Source organism: Ambystoma mexicanum, chromosome 8, assembly GCF_040938575.1.
Source record: "Ambystoma mexicanum isolate Mex_15411 chromosome 8, UKY_AmexF1_1, whole genome shotgun sequence".
NCBI classification, from domain to species: domain Eukaryota; kingdom Metazoa; phylum Chordata; class Amphibia; order Caudata; family Ambystomatidae; genus Ambystoma; species Ambystoma mexicanum.
The window spans coordinates 536550549-536568124 of NC_090929.1; the positions used below are offsets into that span (position 1 = coordinate 536550549).

At 46.6% G+C, this 17576-nt stretch overlaps 1 protein-coding gene across 4 annotated transcripts in view; it reads right to left on the bottom strand.

Annotated features, from left to right (window-relative positions):
• WRAP73 (WD repeat containing, antisense to TP73) overlaps positions 1–17576 on the bottom strand; it is a 1098908-nt gene that overhangs the window by 983302 nt on the left and 98030 nt on the right. The gene's annotated exons all lie outside the window — the stretch shown is intronic.

Here is a 17576-nt window from a genome sequence, read left to right on the forward strand (position 1 = left end):
AAGGAATGGGAAAGGAGAGTGTTCAATTGTATCCTTTCTAATCCCATAAAATGATTCAAATGTAAATCCTATATATCCTGAATGTTTAAAACTGCACAGTGGCGCAATTAGTGAGGTTGGAGGAGAGGAACAGTCATACCTGTTTAACATGATCATAATCTAATCTTGCAGAATTCGGATACACTTCATTAAGAGTTTATTTTAAACTGCACTGACATACCAACTACCAACAGCATCATGCTAATATGGGAAATGCGAGTCATGCAACATTTCTCTGTTCCATAGTTTGCTGGTGCTATCGGAGAAAGCAAAATTATTTAATTCATATGGAAATGTAAGTGTAATTTGGAAATGTTTTGGATGTAAACAATTTGAACACACTGGCCGATAAGCAGCAGAAGTGAAATTACAAGGCCTATTGTTTTTCAGAACTATATATTTATCAGACTATGTAAATGGATTTTCGTTTATGAACAATAGTGAGATTCAAGCAGGCGTTATATTTCAGTTTCATTTAGTGGACAAGCTGACTGATTGTGTAATATTGTAGTTACGTCCCCTACATAAAGCCTGGGGACCACCTTTAACTCATTTTTTTTTTTAACTAAATTCAAGTTTTAATCAAACTGCCTTTCTTGGACAGAATTGTGGGGGTGCACTGTATATTAGGGGGCATTAGATCAAGGATCTCCACTTGGTATGGAAGCCTTCGGTTGACCAGAAAGGTAGACTATCGCCAACAACCGTAGATATTATTTTGTTAACTGATAAGAGGCTGACGGTTGGTACGACTCCACCTTTCATAAAGCATGTTGTGAAAAAATGGCGTAGATGTAATGAGACTCGAGATGAGAAGTATTCACTGTGTGTGGATTCTAGTTTGTGGAGAAACCCAGCTGTGAAACATGCTAACCATGTTTTATGGTGGATTTTGTGGCAAAAAGCAAGTATCTGGGGAATTGGACAGGTCCATGAAGGTCAGAGTATGGTTGACTTTTAATTCTTGAACTTTAAATATAAGCTGTAGGAAGTGGAAATGCACCGTTAAAATGTATTGCGGGACCTCTTTGCTGATATTTTCTCATCAATGAATGCTGCAATGGATGCTCCGCCTGCGCTCTTTTTGGGAAACAAAAGAAAGGGGGGTTTGTGCCACGACATTCAGTTAATTACAACCCTGATGCCTACACATCTATCAAAAAACACAGAATGTGCCCAAGCAGAGGCAAGAAATGAGTACTCCTATACGGAGGATAAGAGTGTTTGTTTAGAGGGCTATGTGGAGTAGACCAGTGTTATGTTCAAAGGACAGGCTCACGCAGTTGAAGGTTAGAACAATTCTTTGAGCCTTCTCGGTAACGACCCCCAGCCAGGGAAACCACTCAACTGACAGCTGGAATCAGGAACCTGCTTAATTAGGCTCCAAATTCTACCAAGGCTGAGCCTGGAACCCAATGACAGTGAACAGTGGAACATATGTAAACTATGTACAATTCAATACAAATCGATGTGCAAGCGTGCATGCAAGCGCCTCTAACACTTCCCTTCCTTCTCTTCCCTTTCAACACCCGACTCATTCCTTCTCAACACTGCCACTCTTTCCTTATTCCATACTGCTCCTCCTCTGACCAAAATTGAAGATCCTAAATATTTAACAACCTCCTTGGGTTCTGAATACAAAGAACACCCCTTCCTCACCTTGGTAGGCAGTTTCACTTTGATCCATTCTCCTGGCTTCACTACCAGCTCTCTGAAACAGTTTTTCTCATCACAGCGTAGCTTTGACCGGTGTCCACTAACCCATAACTTCTCTCTTACTCCTCCAACATTCCTGTCAACGCATCGTGATCTCCCCATCCATCTGGGGCATAAATGTGAATTGGGATTCCTGCTACGTAGTGACTCAAAAGGGACACACTAGTGACACTATGGTGCGCCAACCTGAATTGAAAAGTCCTCTCCATTACAGTCCGTACCCAGTCACCCCCTGTGGCGACTGCAATTCTAATGGCCTCCATTATGGTGCGATTAAAATGCTCCACACAACCATTCCCTTATGGGTGACATAATGATGTGGTTACCTGCTGCAATCCATGCTTCTCTAACAATTCTCTAAACTCCCTTGACACCTATTGTGAACCATTGTCGGAGAGACACCTCCTGGGGAAACCCTCTCTCCAAAACAAGTGTTCCAAAAACCATATTATGCTACCGCTGGTTATGTCCTTCAGTACACACACTTCTGGCCACTTCGACAACAAATCCACAATAACCAGTAGATAAGCATCTCTCGAATCTCTGATTTTAAAAGGGATACAAAGATCCAATGCTACCTCATCCCATGGTGCCTCTGGACTTCCCCTTCCAACCATGGGAGTCTTCTGCACTCTCAGACCCTTGTCTCCTTCCACAAACTCCACACACATCCTGACTTGTTCTTCAACATCTTTGTCAATGCCCGGCCACCAAAAATCGGCCCTCACCAAGCCTTTGGTCCTACATGTGCCAACTCCACCACAGTACTCCTCATTTTCCTCGGAACAACTAGTTTGTGACCCCTGTACAAGTAGTCACCTTTGACCAAAAGTTTGTTCCTCACCTTCCCAAAACAATGTGTCCTCCTCCATACAAGCCAAGTCCAATTCAGACTTCTTCAAACTACCATGTACTTGACAAATGTCACCCACATTTCCTCCTCCCGTATGGCACTTCCCCTCCCCTGCCCCCCACTTGTTCCACTGATCTGGAAAATGCATCTGCCACCACGCGTTTCTACCCTGCACATGCATCATGGAGAACTGCAAGCCTTGTAAACTGCTAACCCATTTCCTGATGCGTCTTGACACCGCCTCCAGACCACCTTTGGAAAATATACGGATCACAGGTTTGTGATCGGTGCAAATGGTAAACTCCTGACCCCATAGGTACATTTTAAATTTCTCCACTCCCCCATACACACGCCAAGGCTTCCTTCTCAACCAGAGAATACCCGATTTCCGCCTCTTTTAATGTTCTTGACGCAAAGGCAATCGTGTGCAACTGTGACCCACACTCATGCATCAACACCGCTCCCAAGCCATAGTTGCTGGCATCCACAAAAATCAACGTCCTCCTACACTCCACAAAAACTGGCAAACATGGGAGCATAAACCACAGCCCATTTGATATCCTCAAATTCTTTCACACAGCTCTCATCCCAAGTAAATGAAACCCCCTTTCGAGTGAGCTTCCTCATGTTTCTTGTTCTGTCAGACAATCCCTTGATAAGCTTAACATAGAATTCAACCAATCCAAGAAATGTCAACACATCACTTTTACACCTAGGAGACTCCATTTGCCTTATAGCTTGACCTGCATTCTCCTTAGGCTTCACCCCCTCACAAGAGATTTCATGCCTGAGGTATACTACTTTATCCGCCTTGAACGTGCACTCCCCTTTGGCAATCATCAGACCTGCTTCTCTCAATATCTCCACACTCTTTTCAACTGTGCATCAAGCTCACGCTCACTAACACCACATACCAACACATCTTCCTGAGAAAAAATAAAACACCACCTTCACTTCCCAACAGACTATGCATGACATTTTGAAAAACACTCAGCGCTGACACCAATCCAAATGGCATCCTTTTACATCTAAAAAGCCCTATTGGAGTGATTAATGCGGTTAGATCTCTCAAGCTTTCATGTAATTCTATCTGATGATAGGCAGTCTTGCGTTCCAGTATCGAGAACATTTTTGCACCTGCCACTCTCGTCAAAAAGTCGTCAATTCATGGCAATGGGAACCTCTCCGCAATCACCATACTGTTCAGATGCCTTGAGTCAATGCATAACCTAATCGAACCATTCGACTTTCTCACAACAATGGGACTAATCTATTCAGATGTTTGTACTTTTTCAATGACTCCTTCCTTCTCCATCTTCACAATTTCCTCCTCCACATCTTTACGCAATGCCAACGGCACAATGCACAATTTTGCTATTCTGAATTCAGCCCCTTTAGTCGAATTTTGTGTACAAAACCTTTAAGACACCCAAGTGTATCACTAAAGAGATGTTGGATATCCCCTTCAATGCTCGTCACCTTCTCCCTCATCGTGACTTCCTCCACGGCCAAAACCTGTTCCAAATGATTGGCATCTAATTTCTAAGGCTGCTTGATCACTCCATGACAGAAGTTCACCACCCTTATTAGTCACGTAAATATTTGCCTCAGCCAGCCTTCCTTCAACCCCTTAAGTGCCAAGGGCGAGGTATCTCATCCTTGACATTACCTCCGCAGTGCCAAGGACGAGATAGCTCGTCCTTTTTGGCACCTGGTTTTGAGCGATCCCTGCAAAGCAGGGATCGTTCAAAACTGTAATCCAACCCCCGGGCTATGTGAGGGGGAGGTCCCCCCCTCACTGCCAGGGGGATGGATTACCTTTCAGTTTCACGTTGGCGTGCATAAAGCACGTCGGCGTGAAACTGAAAGTAAATTCACTGCAGCAAACATTTTCGGCTGCTGCAGTAAAGAGAGAAGGTAAGAGCCCTTCTTTGTCCCCCTCGATCTCCGGCTGTATTTCAAGCCGGAGAACGAGGCAGGTATTGTTGGAAAGGGGAGATTCTCCCCTTTCCAACGATAACCTTTGTGTGGCATTGCTGCTCACGGATCGGGGGCATGGCGCACAATCCGTGGGCAGCAATGTCACGATCAATAGATCAGTTTGTGACGCGAGGGGAGAGGGGGCTGCTTACTAGGTACTTCCCCACATTTATGGAGACACCTGGGGGCGGATGGGTGACCATCTGCCCCCAAGGGCGGAGGAAAAAAAAAAATGGAATGGGAAGGGGGGGAGGGGGTTGGGACCACTAGGTCACCAGGGATTTTTTTGGGGAGGGTGTCGTTGGAAAGGGGAGATTCTCCCCTTTACAACGACACCCTGGTTGTAAGCATTGCTGCCCCTGGATTGGGCGCAGGGCGCTCGATCCAGGGGCTGCAATGACCACTAGAGACCAGGGAAGTGACACAGAGGGGAAGTTGTGTGGGGGCAGCTTACTAGGTAAGCGTCGCCCTCCCACCTGTGGCCCCAGCGCATGGGGCCACATGTATGGGTGACCATCTGCCCCCAGGGGTGGGGGGGGGAGAAACAATTAGCATGGCTGGTGTTGGGGGGAGTGCCCCCCCACTGGACCACCAGGGAATTATTTTTATGTAAAGGGGTTGTCCCCCCCCCCCACATACAAAATGGACTTGGGGTCATGTCATACAGCCCTCCCAGGGGCAGTTATCTGCTCTTAGGAAGGGGCACGTAACTCAAGGGAGGGCTGCTTGAGTACCCCCCTCTTACTTGCCTCCAGGGAGGGCTGAATGAGACGCCCCCTCCTGCATTTGGGGTGGGGAGAGAGGGTCAACCCCCAGTACATTAGAACACGATCTGGGGGTTTAGGGGGCCCCTCAACCCCCGCTAAAGGGCAGCCTGCCATTTTGAATTATTTTCTTTGTTTACTAAACCTGCCTTGGCACACAGGGTCACATTGGTGTGCCAATCTGGCCCCGGGGTGCCCAAACCTTACTGCCCCACCCACTGGGGGGCCTGTCCCACAATGTTTGGGGTTCCTCTCCCCCACCCCAAATGGAGGGGGGGGTGTACCTCATGCATCCGTTTGTAGGAGGCCCAGGGAGACCTGCATGAGGTGCCCCCGCCACCCACTTTGGTTGAGGGGGGTGAGGGCCCCCAAAAATGGTGGGACAGGGCCCCCAGTGGGTGGGGCAGTAAGGTTTGGGCACCCCGGGGCCATATTGGCACACCAATGTGCCCCTCTGAGCCAAGGGGAGTTGGGTTACCAAAGGAAAAAAGTGAAAATGGTGGAACACTTTTTAGGGGGGGCTGTGTGGCACCCCAAAGGGATGGGGAATTTTCTAATGGGATGGGGCGTTGACCCCCTGCCCCCACGGAGTGGGTGCCATGTCATGCATCCCTTCCTGGGACCAGATATCTGCTCCTAGGAAGGGACGCCTGAGCCCAGGGAGGAGTGCAGGACAGCCCCCCCCCACTTATCTGCCACCAGGGAGGGCTACATTTTGCTGGTGTGACCATAGGTAACATGTTTTTTGTTTTGTTTACAGCTTTTTCTACGCAAGCAGCTGCATGTGAGTACTGTTTTTTTTATTATTCTATGGTCAGGGCCCACTGTCAGTGGTGCGGGTGAGACTGGGGCTGGATTGTTGGTGGTGTGGGTGGGAATGGGGAATGGGCCGTCTGGGCAGATATGTTGGTGGGCTGGGACACAATTACAGGGGCAGGCCACAAATTGCCCCCCATGCCAGCACAACATTGGCGTTTCCCTGGGAGCGGATCCCTCCAATGTGGGTTGTCCGTCTGCAAGCTCAGGCTCCACCTCTGGCTGTACTACGTTACAAATGTCACTTCCGGGGAGGAATGGGTATCCTGCTGGAGCTCCCTGGAGCTGCTGCTGTGCTTATGGGACGGTACGCCCACATGGTACATGGATGTCCAAGGCCAAGGACATCACCTCCAACCGTCCTGGAGTTGCGGCTGGGCTGCATTACAGCTTTTCCCTTCGGGGAGGTATTGGCACACCGCAGAGACTTCCTTGTGGGGAGAAGCTGTAACGCAGGGCAGCCAGGGCTCCAGCAAAGTCGGCAGTAATATCCCTGACCTTGGGCACCCTTCTCCCATATGGGGCTTTGCCGGGGGTTCTGGGTAATAAATTGTGGGCCGATTTGCATGAGTCAGACCGTTGGATTCCCACGGGTGTCCTCTTTTGGGAAATGCATGGGGTTCCCCGTTTTCCTTGCTGGCTTCGACACCCTATGCCCAAATCTGTAGGTTGCCCACATGAACAAAATGGACTGTGCCGAAAGGCTTGGGGTTACCAGTGGGTTACCATTTTCCATTTGCACACCCCGTAGGTGCACCCACACGTGAAGTACTGTTTTCATCGGGACACATGTGGGGACGCGGGAAGGTAGGCCATGTGTTGTTGGCGGTGTGTTTCGGTGGGTTGCTAGAGCGAAATGTCTGAGAATTGTCTTCATTTCCAGCCAATTTCAGAGACATTTCCCTGTGTCCACTCACCGAAACACGTCACCAACAACAGATGTCATAACTTCTAAAAATGGTACCTCACATGTGTGGGTGAACCTGCCGGGGGCGCAAAAGGAAAAGGGTAACCCGCTCGTAACCCCAAGCCTTTCGCCACAGCACATTTATTCATATGGGCAATCTACAGATTTGGGCCTAGGGTGTCGAAGCCAGCAACGAAAACAGGGAACCCCATGCATTTCTGAAAAAAGGACACCCGTGGGAATCCACAGGTCTGACTTGCGCAAATCGGCCCAGAATCTACTACCCAGAACCCCTGGGCAAAGTCCAAATTTGGGGGTAAAAAACACAATTTCCATACATTTCACTCTGCTCACCCACCGAAACACGCCACCAACAACAGGTGTCATACGTTCCCACAGGTGTCCCAACGAAAACGGTACCTCACGTGTGGGTTCACCAATCTAGCCGCAAAGGGAAAAGGCTAACCCACTGGTAACCACAAAAGGGTTTGGGGAGATAACCTACAAATTTGGGCCTAGGGTGTCCAAGCCACCAAGGAAAACTAGGAACCCCATGCATTTCTGAAAAGAGGGCACCAGTGGGAATCCACAGAGGTCAAACTTGCGCGAAGCGGACCAGAATGTTTTACCCAGAACCTTCGACAAAGTGAAAAATGTGGGGGTTTTTTGGCACATTTCAGACTTTGTCAGGGCTTCTGGTTAATAAATTCTGGGCCGATTTGAGCAAGTCCTACCTCTTCAGATTCCCATGCATGTCCTCTTTTCGGAAATGCATTGGGTTACCTGTTTTGCGTGGTAGCTTGGACACCCGAGGCCCATATCTGTATGGTGTGCCCATCTGCCGAAAGTGTGAAATTCATGTGTCAAAACAGACTTGGGGTTACCTGTGTTTTAGGGGTTCCCTGTGTTTTAGGGGTTCCCTGTGTTTTAGGCGTTCCGCTTGGCACCCAGGTAGGTGCACCCACACATGTGAGGTACCGTTTTCATTGGGACACCTGTGGGAACGTATAACATTTGTTGTGTTTGTGTGGTTTTCATAACGTTTTGACCCATTTGCTGGTGCCCTTTGTCACACAACCCTTTCATTTCCCAAATGTGCCCTACATTTAGTCGCTGCTTTAGGCACCATACACCTTTGTAACCTGCACAAGTCTCCTACCCTTGAAAAGGTCTGCCTGTGCTCTTTCAAAAAAAGTATGCTTGCCGTTCCTCACCACATTGGTTTTCCTAATTTACACATGCTAAGTGCGTCTGTTCAGGCCGTAAGCATAAAATTCCTGTGTACCATGGCTCAGTGTTTGGCTCGTTTTGTAAAACACTACAAAAAATGTGTTCTTTCCTAGGTTTCCTAACTGCAAGAGTCAGGGGAAAGTATTGGAGCATTGCTTTTTTCAAAATTCATAGAAGCCATTGCCGTAACAAGCCATTTTCCCGCTTTTCCCCCAATCTATGGCATTTTCCCCTACCTAGTTGTTGCCTGACCTACGCAAATCACCCCTTCCTAAACTTGGAATTTTGTCTACTTTTTCAGAAATATATGCCTTTATGTCCTCAAATTCGGCTTTCCTACCCTTTTCTTCCATTCCATCCATGCATGTCCAATTGGCAAAAATGGCCAAAATCGCCTACCTCTCACAAACAGTTGATAACCACATCAAAATAATTTTTTTTCGTTTCCACTCAACCCATTCTTGAAAGCCAGGAAATCGGGGAATTCAGCACAGCAAACCATTTGTTCCTAGCTCTTACAAGGAAAAAAACCACAGGCTTCTTTGAACATCATTTTATTGGCATTTTTTGAAAAAACAACATTTTCGCCCTTTTTGCTTATTTCCTCTCACCCCCCTACAGCAACCTAGGATTCCTAGGTGGCGTTACGACCGCCTACATGTGGGAAAAGAAGGAGCCACATTTGGCCGAGATAGCTCATGTAACAGAAAAGTTATAAGCCATTGAATGGCCACATACGGAAATCACCAAAAAATGCCTTGGCACGGGGGAAGGGGGGGATCCATGGCACTTAAAGGGCTAAATTGAAGTTCACCATCAAACTTGCCTACAATTTCTATCGTTACATCACCATATGCATTCGTTTTGATGCCCGTTTCCCACAAGGTGCAACAGTTTAATTTGTCCTTCCACACCTGCACACTGACAAGGGTGTAATCAGCAACGCTGTCAAACATGGAAACCGGAACGCCCTTGGATCGCTATGATTGCATATGGTTTACACTTCCTCACTTTTCCAGAAACATGCACAGAGTTATCAATCTCTCTTCCTGCATTCACATATCCTTCATACTCATTGCTCGCACAGACCTCTTGTGCTCGACTTCCAAAACTGAAAATCTTACATCGGGCAACATGCCCCTTCCTGCCACACTCACGGCAAATAATGTGAATTACTATGCACTCCTTGTCATTTGCTAAATGTAATGCACTGACACACCTGTAGCACTTTTTTCCAGATACACTCTTAAAAGTCTTTGGGCGTAACCCATCGTTGACCCACACACCTGTAGCTGTTGGGATTGACATCACTGGATGCCTCTCTCGCTCTCCTATCAGGTTTCTCACCTCGCATCACAAAACCACTTGTGAATGGTCTGTGTCAACTTTGAAATCTTTTGCATGGTACCTTCCTCCATGTTGACCCTACTACCACCATTTTCCGTGCTCTTGTCCAAATGGAGAGCTTTGATACACCTCTCGGTATGTTCTAAACTTTTTGCAATCTCTATAGCTCTCCCCAAAATGGGATTACGCTCCCACCACATCTCCTGCCTGACCTTGTCATTGTTGCACTTTATCATCAGTTGGCCCCTTAAATGTTCATCCTGACAATGAGTAAATTGGCATTTCACTGCCCACCCACTCAGTGCTGTTCTAAACTCTTCAATGCTCTCCGTTAGGCAGAATCCTGTGCAGTTCCCTTGGGGAACACTGCAAAAAGATTAAGACTACAGGAGTAAGCAGTAAACCCAATTGGTAGCAGTCTGTACCACCCAGATTTACCTGGTAGCTGTGGCTGAGCAGTCAGACTTCTCTCAAGATGAGTAGGGCAGTATACAGAGGATACACAATAGGGCCAAAAACACAGTGGAGCAAACAAACACTGACCAGAGCTTGGTATCAAAAGTATATCATTATTTATTTAAAACAAACTTTAGGAAATACACTAAGCACTATACAGCAAAGCAAGTTCAAACACAATCAGCAAAAGTATACACACCTCCCTTAATAATTATTTAGACATGTCTAAGTCAAAACACCACTATTTGTAAAAACAGATGCGAGTGCTTAACCCAGATGGCACTCCAATAATTAAGTTAAAGGGAGAGAAAAAGACAGGTCATGAAAATAAAACAGTTCCCAACACTTTTCTAAGGCCAGAGCAAGCTAGTGAAGGCAGAGTCTACTGTAGAGCCAAAGTTCATAGGCCAGGGCCACTTTAAATGGAGCAAGGCAAAATGTGCCCAAGATCACACAGTTTAAAAATGCACTCAAGTCTTTTGATGTGAAAGATAAAGTTAGAAGGTCTGGGGGCCAACCCAGTTGGAAAGCCAAGGATTTAAGGGTCACCGTTAGCGATCCGAAGAAAGGGAGGCGTGGCGGAACACAGTACCTTTAAAAGTGAGGAAGCTCCAGCGGTGGCAGTTGTTCCTGGCAGCGGGTGCAGTTTGTGGTTTCGACCAGGAGAAGAGAAGATCTCGTTGAGGAGGAACCTTGGAGTTGTTGCACTGCCCAGGGATGAAACCAGCCGCGGAGTTCATTCGGTTAAAAGGTGCGCTCTTTTTATTTGCGGTCTCAGTGGACTGAAGCTTGGCTATCCGGCCGCCGGGGTGCTTGGCACTGGCGATTCGACCAAGGGGCATCCTGGAAGGTGAATGTCGAACTGGTTGTCCCCACCAGCTCAGAGGGAGAAGACTCTTGCAGCAGCAGGTCTTCTCTTGTCGTCTGGGAAGTGGGGAGGTTGTTGCAGCAGGGCTCCACTGGTGGTGGCATTGCAGATGGCTGAGCTTCTCCCCTCTTCAGATTTCTTAGGTCCTGTGGCAACTTCTCAAGTTCCAGTCCCAAAAGCCCTGCTTTTATGCAGAAAACCCCCCATTCAACAGGCTAGCTGTCACTCATACAAGCTAAGTGGTGAGCCGGGCGGCTCACCACTGGGCCAATCAAGACAGAGTGCGACTTGGGTTGCTAAGGCAACGCAGTCCAGGGTGCCAATTCCCCCACCCACACATCCTGTGAATCCCAGACAGAGTGGTACCAGTTGGAGGGCTTCTGTGGACAAGCCTGCCAAAAAGTGGAACAAAGGGGCCCGGCCTTGGTAGGCGTTACAGAGACGGACACGCACACCATTTTGCGAAAGAGTTCTGGCAAAAAGACCCAACCAGTCATTTTATATTAATTACATAAACCGGCGGCATCTTTACAATGCACCAAAAAAGTGGTGCGTTTAAAATGAATGGGAAAATCCCATAGGAAATATTCCGGTGGAATATTTCGCGTGGTAACCACTGCCACCAGCCAGAAACGCGACAAGGGGGGACTGGACAGTGCCCCCTTGGAAACAGACCCAGGGGTAATCTAATTAACCCCTTCCAGTACTTCCACAATATGATGGTTTGTACTGGTTCTGTTCACAATTTTGGACTAATAAAGCCAATGGTGACTTTACATGCCCTGGGAGACAGTCCGTCCCATGGTATGGAGTCTATGTTTGGGGGTCACTATGACACCCCTGTGTTACTGCACTGAGGGTGCTGTGTAACATATCTACCAAAACAGATGATACCCTATGGAGTAAAATACCCCATAGCCCATACTAAGTCAAAGACATATCTCAAATCATGCCTAAGAGTGGGAGAAAAAGAGTCTCCCTCTTAGCAGAAGAAAAAAAACAAACCCCAGAAATCCAGCAAAACTCACTAGGTTTGGGAAATTAGCCTTATAAGAGAATTCTCCTTAACACTCTCCCTATTCCTCTGCTCCCTGGCAGCAAACCTGTACCTCGCGAGAATAATATTTTCCGTAACTTCAAAAAGCTTGTCAAGCTTAGCTAGGGTTTTCTCATATGCACCTGCCTCCTCCATTCCGACAGGCACAGGTAACTTCCGCAAAATGTCTTCACCTGCGGGACCCAAACAATGGAGCAAACGAGCCTCTTTCCTCTCGTTAGAATAATTTGAGCCAAACATGGCCAGAGCATATTTTGTGAAACCCTCCCTCCAGTCGGACCAACGCACCTTGGGTTCACCTGGCGCAGCCATGAAAGACACTGGAGCCAGAACATTAGCCATATCAAATAGTATGGTACTGTCACTAGCACCAGTACCAGCAGTTCGCTGCTCTTTTTAATGCAATGTCTTGCAGATATTTTACACTGATCAGTTGCCAGATCTTCAGCCCTCATTTGTGTAAACTTGTTCAGTCTTTACCACTCTGTGGGATCTCTTGTGTGGCTATGTTCAGCTCTTAGTTCGCAGTGGCTTTGCTACACTGCAAGTTGCTATTCAACACTTATCCCAACTTCAACAACCAGTTTGCACAAGTTTGTGCGAATCTTGTTTTGCAGGTTGAACATGTAGTACTTAATGACATGTTATTGCTTCACAAAAGAAAAACACTCTTGTGCTGTCACTATAATAAGAAGTGCTTAGGAATGAACTCACCGACTGCTCTGATAATCTGTCGAGAAAGGTTCCTGTGGATCCGGCGTAGAACACTAGCATCTATTAATTTTCACTGTAACAAACACTGATGCAGAGTTAACGTCCTGCAGGACTTGAATGGAGATTTACCGAGCGCCGACACTTGCCTGTGTTGTGGCCACACTGACTGATCCCTCAAGATGGCCGCCACGTAGATCCACGCTGTAGGGTCCACTTTTCCTTGCGTGCGACAGCCGTTGCTTGTATATGCTGTTGCTAGGGAGACTAGGGTCAACACTGTGGGATGCATTAACCCACTAGGCTCTGCCCTGCGACATCACTGGGTGCTGCTTTCACCAGAAACAAGAGAATGGACGCCAAAAAGCCCTATGCGCGCTAAAAACCTTTGAGATGTGCGCAGGGAAACTGGAAAAATAGGCTGCCAATCTACTTTGCCTTTGTCAGTGGTAGAACAGGAGACCACACTGCCAAAACCTGTCATTGGGCTGCCCACAGAGCGAAATGGAACTACCTGAAAAGGCAGTGCTGCATTGCCAGGAAAACCCAGAAGTGCTCTAAAATCCGTTTTTCCTTGGCTGTTGAAATTGCAAAATCATGGTTCCCAAACATCCGAAAAGATCCAACATCCTTGCTGGGTGTTAACCATTACCTTATTTAAGGAATCCCCATAAGCACAATGTCAGGAGAAGCAGATTTCATCACACGAATATCCACATTAAAAAAAGGGCTTGCCTGGAAAAATCTGTCGGAATATGGGTGCAGTACCGCCGCCTGCCTGCATCAGAACTGTCATTTACCTACACTGTTAGCTTAAACTTACACATTAAGATCAAATTGTGGAAAAGAAGTGACTTGCCATCAAAAGCAATATAGGGTGCTACTATTCAATCTCGAGATCTGTGTGTCTACTGTTGAAAATGTAAGGTTTATTTTAGCAAAGACAATATTAAACAAAGTGTTTTAAAGTGAACTGATGCCAGCCACAGAGGACTTCAAAGCAAATTCCACAGTTTGCCCCAAACAAAGGTGCCTTCCTTTTGCTCTCTGCCCAGGAACTCAGTTAGATGCTAATGAAAGGAGGAGGAGATTTTGCTCTGCTTCACTGGGGAGAAACAGACTTCCTGGACTGAAAGGGAATGCAAATTCAAGTGTCAACAGAAATTAACTACCAGCAGGAAGAGAGGCCTGGATTGCTCTTGGCCCAGCAGAACCATGGGGGGCGGGACCAGACAGATTTGTGTATCTTAACCCACAAGAAAATATCTTTTTGAAAAAGACTCAGAACTGTGCAAAATTTGTAAAAATCTGTAAAATATAGGTTAACATGAAAACTCTGCTCGCAGTTTGAAACTACTCTGAACTCTGTGCTATGTTCAGAGACAGGACTACCAAAATTGTAATTTTGTAGCAATTGTGATGATGCTAGAAATATGAAACTTCACAGGATTATGCCCTGCTGTGATGTAAATATGTATTGCTAGCAAGTTGGTTGTATTGTAAATATGATTTATATGAAAAATAGATTGTACTGAAACAAAAGGGGTGGTACTCACTGGATTGTAAAATACCGTATCAGCATTACACCATGTGGTCTTCTCAAATCAGGAGAGAGGACAGACACTAACCAATAGGATTCCTAGACGGTGTGCCTAGTATAATTCAGCCTACCCACCCCTTTGGGAAATACATAAATAGGGACAGCTTAGGACCTACACAGACACAGATTCACCCATCAACTGATTGCTGGTGAAGCACTCTGCAGGAGAAACCCATATCCAAGACTGCAGAACTTTGAAAGCAGAGAGGCCCAATTCCAAAGCTGAACCCTTCTCAGCTTGGCCTTTAAAATCTTGAAACCTGATTTTACCCCAGACTTCCAAGGGGCACACCAAAAAGAAAGGCCGGGCTGTGCTGTTTCTGCTTTCTCGCCAAGAACTCTTGCTAGAATCCAGAGATCAAAAGCAGTAGAGCAGAGCTGTAACCAGATAGCTGCAACCCAGAACCAACCCGTCAGATCCAGTCCAGAGGCCGTGCAGCGTCCAGAGTGCCGTGCAGAGTGCAGAACCGAGGGCCCCGAATCCTGTCCGGTGGGCTAGCAGAATTCCAGTCCAGAAATCCTTTGACCAGATCCCTGACGGGCCTATTCCAAACAGTAGTTGTGAGTATCTATAGCATAGAGTTGTCCATAGCCAGCATCTTATCCTTAAGTAATCCGATCCAAACCATTCTATCATATCCAGAACTGCACTGTAGAAAATCGTTTGTCTTTCCTGAATCTTTCCCTCATCCACATAGTCCTTTGGTAATGGTAGTGATAATATCATCTTTGCGCTAATATAGTTGCTGAAGACAGACAAGCGTCTCGGCAGGTAGAAACCATCCTGAGATGTTGCTGGAGTGGTGGCTGTGCTGTCGTCTGGCTTGTGGGTCGATAGACTACTTAGTGTAAAGAAATTCCGGTTTGTAATTCAAAAGCGCATCTTTCATTTGAAAATCTTGACTCTTTCTGAGAAAAACCGACCTCCACTAAAGCCTTCATAACTTCTGTACTGTGCATGCTAGACACGAAATTTAAGTGTCAAATTGAAGCCAACATCCGCGGCTTTCCAACGAACCCAAAGGCATTGCAAATCCTTATAGGTTTCCCTGCAATCGCGTTTCTCGTGTGCGGAAAAGTTTGCCGCACATTTTTCGTTTGGCTCAATTTCATCAAGTGGCAAACAGCTATTCTTTGCATCCAACCTCAGAATTCAGTTTTCAATCTGCTAGTTATTCAATCATCATTGCTAGTGTTTACCTGAAACTATACAAAGCGGCTCCCACTAGTTTTGAGTCCAATTTAGTAAATGAAATCAATTTTTCACTGTTTTTCCCATTCATTCAAAGCCACATTCAAAAGCATTTGACCTGTTTGCAATCATTCCTGTTTCTCTCCATGCTTGCTGGGGGAAATTGGGATTGAAACTATTTGTTGAGTGTTTATTCCTGAAACCTGTGTTCTCTCCTTCCATCTCTTTATCTTGCATATTGGGGGATTGAGTAGTGTGCAGGGGGAAAGAGTGACATTGCAATTGACTGAACCCACACAAAAGTTTTATTCTATGCTGCATTATTTTCCTATCCATACTCCTGATTAAAGAGATTGTTGATTGTAACATCACCCCAATGGTGATCATTGTATGAATATTAATAGTGTGATATATATATATTGTTCCAATTCATAAAATAAATCTTTTAACTTTGCAAAACAGCCTGCTTCCTGGTACAGTGAGACGGGGGGGGGTTCAAAGAGAGGGGCGTGATATAAGGGTACATCATTCAGAAATAAAAGAACATAGGCACAAATATATAATTAAGGGTTCCAGCTGTGCATCACACGCTAGGCATTGACTTAGGTGGAGTGCAAGGTTGAAATCACTTACAACACGCAAACTGACGTCACAAAGAGCCCCTGCTATGAGTCCATCACAATGGTAACCAGCGGGTCCCACCCTCATGCAACTGGCGTCTAATTATTAATGATCAAATGTCACTTTTATTGTTTCACAAAGTCCTCCGTGCCTGCTCCTTACGAGTCTCCTGTGCTTGAAACACTTGCTGAGAGCACCACCGCTGGGGTGCGTAACGGAGCCTCTAGTCATCACTCCTGACCCCATGCGGCGGACCTGGGGTGCTCCAATCCCTGCACTCTTCACCACTGCCTTGTGGCCCAGAGGGGACTCGCTTTCCATGTTGGTCGTCCTCGGTGCGCCATCCGGTACATTTACCTCGGCACCCGCTGTGGGGCTGCCAGGGATCGCTACACTGCAGGCTGGACCTCATCGGGTTCAAAGGACAGGCTCACACAGCTGAAGGTTAGCAGAAGGTTAGAACAATTCTTTATTGAGCCTTCTCAGCAACAGCCCCCAGCCGGGGAAACCACTCAACTGACAACTGGAATCAAGAACCTCCGTCATTAGGCTCCAAATTCTACCAAGGCTGAGCGTGGAATCCAATGACAATGAACAGTGGAACATATGTAAACTATGTACAATGAAATACAAATAGATGCACAAGCCTTTATGTAACCTATGTACATACAATGCAAACAGATGCACAAGCTTGCATGCAAGCACCTCCAACAAGGAGGAAGAGGGTTTCACTGAGGCCCCCACTCCCCCGTAGTTCCAGCTAGATGCTGAGCACATCACATTCTCTGCTCCTGATGCAGATCGCTGCATGAGTGAGGTTCACTGCAGATCTTCTGAGCAGCTGCACCAGTTTGTCCCCCAAGGTCTAAACTCGAACTCTGATATGGCAGCACTGGTCAGAAGTATGGAGAAGACCCATCAAGGGACTATGGTGTTATCAACAACACAGACCTTAAAAAAAGGGGAGGGGGAAACAAAAGGATTTGCTGCCCGAGCTGATGTGTACCCCCCACAGGCAGCAACTGCTCCCGAATTCCCTTTATGCCTCTCCAATCTCACAAAACCTCTGCAGCGCCTGCCTCATCCCATCACACATTCTGACTGAGACACCTTTCCTAACCACACACTCCCTTGCAAGGTCCTAGAGGCTCATCCCCGCCTCCCCTTCTCAAATAGGTCAGAAGGGCCATGCCTTGCAATTAGATAAGATATAAGAGGGCTCAGTGAGTCAAAGGAACCAGATTTGGGCATCACTGTCAATTTAATGCATAAAAGAATTTATGAAAAGTTCTAACAAAAACATCAAACAAAAATATCAAACAAAAATATCAGAAGTGCTGCGGTAAGACCCTGGCCATTTAGGTTAATCAATGCAAAAGTGTATATCCTAGAAACTCCAGAAAACTGCTGACCCCAAAT